Source organism: Pseudophryne corroboree, chromosome 8 (assembly GCF_028390025.1).
Source record: "Pseudophryne corroboree isolate aPseCor3 chromosome 8, aPseCor3.hap2, whole genome shotgun sequence".
NCBI lineage: Eukaryota > Metazoa > Chordata > Amphibia > Anura > Myobatrachidae > Pseudophryne > Pseudophryne corroboree.
In genome coordinates this window covers 444,688,047-444,694,046 of record NC_086451.1, presented here as the reverse complement: position 1 = coordinate 444,694,046, position 6,000 = coordinate 444,688,047, and positions in this window count along the sequence as shown.

Sequence of the window (6,000 nt, the reverse complement as noted above, 5' to 3'; positions counted from 1 at the left end):
AAGAGGTTTTCAGCTGTGTGCGTATTCTGGAAAGCGGTGATACAAAGCGTAGTCTGCCTAGGAACGAGTTGGCGTTTGCGAGATGCTGCTACTGGTGCCGCCGCTGCTGTTCTTGCTGCGGGAGGCAATACATCTACCCAGTGGGCTGTCACAGTCATGTAGTCCTGAGTCTGCCCTGCTCCACTTGTCCACATGTCCGTGGTTAAGTGAACATTGGGTACAACTGCATTTTTTAGGACACTGGTGACTCTTTTTTCTGACATCTGTGTACATTCTCGGTATCGCCTGCCTAGAGAAATGGAACCTAGATGGTATTTGGTCCCGGGGACACAGTACCTCAATCAAGTCTATAGTTGGCTCTGAAGTAACGATGGATACCGGAACCACGTTTCTCACCGCCCAGGCTGCCAAGGCCTCAGTTATCCGCTTTGCAGCAGGATGACTGCTGTGATATTTCATCTTCCTCGCAAAGGACTGTTGAACAGTCAATTGCTTACTGGAAGTAGTACAAGTGGTCTTCCGACTTCCCCTCTGGGATGACCATCGACTCCCAGCAGCAACAACAGCAGCGCCAGCAGCAGTAGGCGTTACACTCAAGGATGCATCGGAGGAATCCCAGGCAGGAGAGGACTCGTCAGACTTGCCAGTGACATGGCCTGCAGGACTATTGGCTTTCCTGGGTAAGGAGGAAATTGACACTGAGGGAGTTGATGGTGTGGTTTGCGTGAGCTTGGTTACAAGAGGAAGGGATTTACTGGTCCGTGGACTGCTTCCGCTGTCGCCCAAAGTTTTTGAACTTGTCACTGACTTATGATGAATGCGCTGCAGGTGACGTATAAGGGAGGATGTTCCGAGGTGGTTAACGTCCTTATCCCTACTTATTACAGCTTGACAAAGGCAACACACGGCTTGACACCTGTTGTCCGCATTTGTGTTGAAATAATTCCACACCGAAGAGCTGATTTTTTTTGTATTTTGACCAGGCATGTCAATGGCCATATTCCTCCCACGGACAACAGGTGTCTCCCCGGGTGCCTGACTTAAACAAACCACCTCACCATCAGAATCCTCCTTGTCAATTTCCTCCCCAGCGCCAGCAACACCCATATCCTCATCCTGGTGTACTTCAACACTGACATCTTCAATTTGACTATCAGGAACAGGACTGCGGGTGCTCCTTCCAGCACTTGCAGGGGGCGTGCAAATGGTGGAAGGCGCAAGCTCTTCCCGTCCAGTGTTGGGAAGGTCAGGCATCGCAACCGACACAATTGGACTCTCCTTGGGGATTTGTGATTTCGAAGAACGCACAGTTCTTTGCTGTGCTTTTGCCAGCTTAAGTCTTTTCATTTTTCTAGCGAGAGGCTGAGTGCTTCCATCCTCATGTGAAGCTGAACCACTAGCCATGAACATAGGCCAGGGCCTCAGCCGTTCCTTGCCACTCCGTGTCGTAAATGGCATATTGGCAAGTTTACGCTTCTCCTCAGACGCTTTTAATTTTGATTTTTGGGTCATTTTTTTACTGATCTTTTGTGTTTTGGATTTTACATGCTCTGTACTATGACATTGGGCATCGGCCTTGGCAGACGACGTTGATGGCATTTCATCGTCTCGGCCATGACTAGTGGCAGCAGCTTCAGCACGAGGTGGAAGTGGATCTTGATCTTTCCCTATTTTTTTAACCTCCACATTTTTGTTCTCCATATTGGCCTACCGTACTGCTATATACAGTATAATGGACCTGCTGGACACTGTCAGCAGACTGCGTTTATAGTATAAAGAAAAAAAGACACCACAGGTATACAATGTAGATGGATGGATAGTATACTTTATGTATGACGACGAGTGACTGAAGACACAGAGGTAGGTACAGCAGTGGCCTACCGTACTGCTATATACAGTATAATGGACCTGGTGGACACTGTCAGCAGACTGCGTTTATAGTATAAAGAAAAAATACACCACAGGTATACAATGTAGATGGATGGATAGTATACTTTATGTATGACGACGAGTGACTGAAGACACAGAGGTTGGTACAGCAGTGGCCTACCGTACTGCTATATACAGTATAATGGACCTGGTGGACACTGTCAGCAGACTGCGTTTATAGTATAAAGAAAAAAAGACACCACAGGTATACAATGTAGATGGATGGATATACTACTAGTATACTTTATGTATGACGACGAGTGACGACACAGAGGTAGGTACAGCAGTGGCCTACCGTACTGCTATATACAGTATTATGGACCTGGTGGACACTGTCAGCAGACTGCGTTTATAATTTGTGATTTGTAGCGCTCAACCTATATGAGTATGTAAATGATGAGGCTGTGAAACCACGTGAAATTTCAAAAGTTATTTGGTTTTATTACTAGAGAAAACAAATGCATAATTGGTGTGCATGCATTGCGAAATATCAATTAAAATTGATCTGTTGAGGAAATGTCCTGGGTAGTGATGTAATTATTGTTGGGGATGGTAAAATGCTGGAGCAAAGTTCTGGGGTGCACAACCAGATTGGTATAACTGTAATCTTGGTGGTGTACAGTATCCAGTTAATTCTAAGAAAAAAACTACAAGAAAAAAAGTTTTTTTGTTTTGTTTTGAATGGAAAAGAAAAAGAAAAAGAAAAAATAAATATATATTATTTAGAAAAAATATCCGTAAAGGAAAAAGGTGGGTCTGTTTAGCTGTAACCCAGCTGGTTCCAAATGGTAATATGGAGTGGAAGTCACTTATAGAGTAGTCAGCGGCGTCCCGCTGACTATTTGCTCGAGCTAATGATGGTACCGGCTTACGGTGATTGCGGTGTTTCCCCGGGGTTCAAGGTGCGCCTGGTGCGGGGAGGGTGAGGGGACAGGGAGCACCGGACTGACCAGGCCCCGTGGGAAGGGATTCTCCCCTCTGTCCTGGTTCGGACAGTGATGGGAGATCCGGCCACCACAGGGACTGATCTGGCGGCGATTGGCTAGTGTGGGCTTGTTAAGAGCCGTCACTGCCCACCGTCCGCCGGGACCGGAGCTACTTGAATCACCTGTCTCTCCCCCCTCCTCCGCTATTCGGCTCGAATAACACCCCACCGGCTTACCTCTTCTCCTTCGGGTCTCTCTCCGTCACTGCTGGCTTCTTCCGGGTAGGGGAGTCACGTGACCCCCGCTCGGCTGGTCTCACAAGAGTTCCACGGCCCGTACTGCCTGTCGGTGTCGGTGTGAGTTTAGTAGTAGATGCCCAACGCGTTTCAACCCTCTAGGGGTCTTCTTCCAGGGATTCGTGAGTGATGTTTGAAAGTCGTTTCACCCTTTAAAAAGGGGAAATGGTTCAGTCTCATTGGTTCATATCCCGGTGTACGCCTCCTTGTGGTTTCTTCTGTTTCAATTGGTCTTTCTAAACCTCAATCATGTTATGTAAACATAGAATTGAAGCTTCGAGTGTATTTTGTGTGTAGGATGAGGACGAGAATCCATCAGTTTTTTTCCTATCAATATGGATTGCTACTGATCATAATAGTTTACTTGCTTTATTGGTGGTGTGTCCTAATCTCCCTGTATAACCATCAGTTTGAATATGGTTGTTAGTGATATATGCTCGAGTGTTAATCTGCTGATAAATGACTTGTTCTGGACACATGTTGCATCATCATAATTGCGTCTCCAAAAATGGAGAATGAATGATTGGTTGAGAGTAATGTTTACTTTCTTAAAATTGGGGTATGACATAACTGTAGTGTAATGGTATTGGATAAGGTTAGCCTCATGTACCCGTGTATATATCATGACGCTAATTCATAACTGATTCATATATGCAAGTTTTTCGGTTTATTTGCGCCCATGGTTGAGGTGTGTATTCACTATATATGGAATCCTGATATAATGCCCTATGTGTGTGGCTAGGCAACCCGTGTTGTCATGTGTCACTGGGTACTGGGAATGTACAGTTCTGTTATTGGTGTGTTTTCTCTAGTAATAAAACCAAATAACTTTTGAAATTTCACGTGGTTTCACAGCATCATCATTTACATACTCATATAGGTTGAGCGCTACAAATCACAAATTGTTTACTAGTTCCCGTAGGTCAGTCACCCTACTTTGTAAGCAGCTCGCCTAGCTCATTAAACCCAGTGCGCTGGTACAACCCCCTCCCTGAAGAGACTGCGTTTATAGTATAAAGAAAAAAAGACACCACAGGTATACAATGTAGATGGATGGATAGTATACTTTATGTATGACGACGAGTGACTGAAGACACAGAGGTAGGTACAGCAGTGGCCTACCGTACTGCTAAATACAGTATAATGGACCTGGTGGACACTGTCAGCAGACTGCGTTTATAGTATAAAGAAAAAAAGACACCACAGGTATACAATGTAGATGGATGGATATACTACTAGTATACTTTATGTATGACGACGAGTGACGACACAGAGGTAGGTACAGCAGTGGCCTACCGTACTGCTATATACAGTATAATGGACCTGGTGGACACTGTCAGCAGACTGCGTTTATAGTATAAAAAAAAAAAGACACCACAGGTATACAATGTAGATGGATGGATATACTACTAGTATACTTTATGTATGACGACGAGTGACGACACAGAGGTAGGTACAGCAGTGGCCTACCGTACTGCTATATACAGTATAATGGACCTGGTGGACACTGTCAGCAGACTGCGTTTATAGTATTAAAAAAAAAAGACACCACAGGTATACAATGTAGATGGATGGATATACTACTAGTATACTTTATGTATGACGACGAGTGACGACACAGAGGTAGGTACAGCAGTGGCCTACCGTACTGCTATATACAGTATAATGGACCTGGTGGACACTGTCAGCAGACTGCGTTTATAGTATAAAGAAAAAAAGACACCACAGGAGTGTTTTTCAGGCAGACAAACGTATACTGGTGGTCACTGTCAGCAAAATTCTGCACTGTACTCCTGCTATAGCTGCTCCCCAGTCTCCCCCACAATTAAGCAGTGTGAGCACTCAGCACAGTCAGATATATCATGCAGCACACTAAGGCTGAGCACAGATATGGTATGGAGCGTTTTTTTCAGGCAGAGAACGGATAAAAAAAAAAACTAGCAAAACTCTGCACTGTACTCCTCCTGTCCTAACAGCTGCTCCCCAATCCTCCCCACAATAAGCTAAGCAGTAGCAATCAATCAGATCAACTAACTCTAAGGCTCTATAACTAAACGGAGAGGACGCCAGCCACGTCCTCTCCCTATCAATCTCAATGCACGTGTGAAAATGGCGGCGACGCGCGGCTGCTTATATAGAATCCGAATCTCGCGAGAATCCGACAGCGGGATGATGACGTTCGGGCGCGCTCGGGTTAGCCGAGCAAGGCGGGAGGATCCGAGTCTGCTCGGACCCGTGTAAAAAGAGTGAAGTTCGGGGGGGTTCGGTTTCCGAGAAACCGAACCCGCTCATCACTAATATATATATATATATATATGAGAATAATTTAGCTACAGATTAGCCTGCATTACTAAACTAGGCCGTTTAATGGTGGATGTGGGGGAAATTGAGCCACTTTGAAATTATGGGTGACAAAGTGAGTGCAAGAGTTCTCATAAGAATCCGGGGGAGCACTGGCAAAGGAAAACCCGCTGATGATATGGCATTTTTCCCACAAAGAGATAGATGTATTAAAGCTTGGAGAGAGAGATAACGTGGAGAGAGATAAAGTACAAACCAATAAAGGTAAATATTTTCGTTTTACTTCTGTCTCACTTTTCCGTGCACTAGGGACTGTAAGTAAAAATTGTCTCATCTTACCCCACTCACCCCTATATAAGGCAGTGATTTTCAACCTTTTTCAACTCACGGCACACCAATCAAGATTTTAAAATTGCCAAGGCACACCATCAGCTCCCATGGGAAAAAAACACAGACACATTGTACCCCATGAGCGAAAAAAACACAGACACATTGTACCCCATGAGCGAAAAAACACAGACACATTGTACCCCATGAGCGAAAAAACA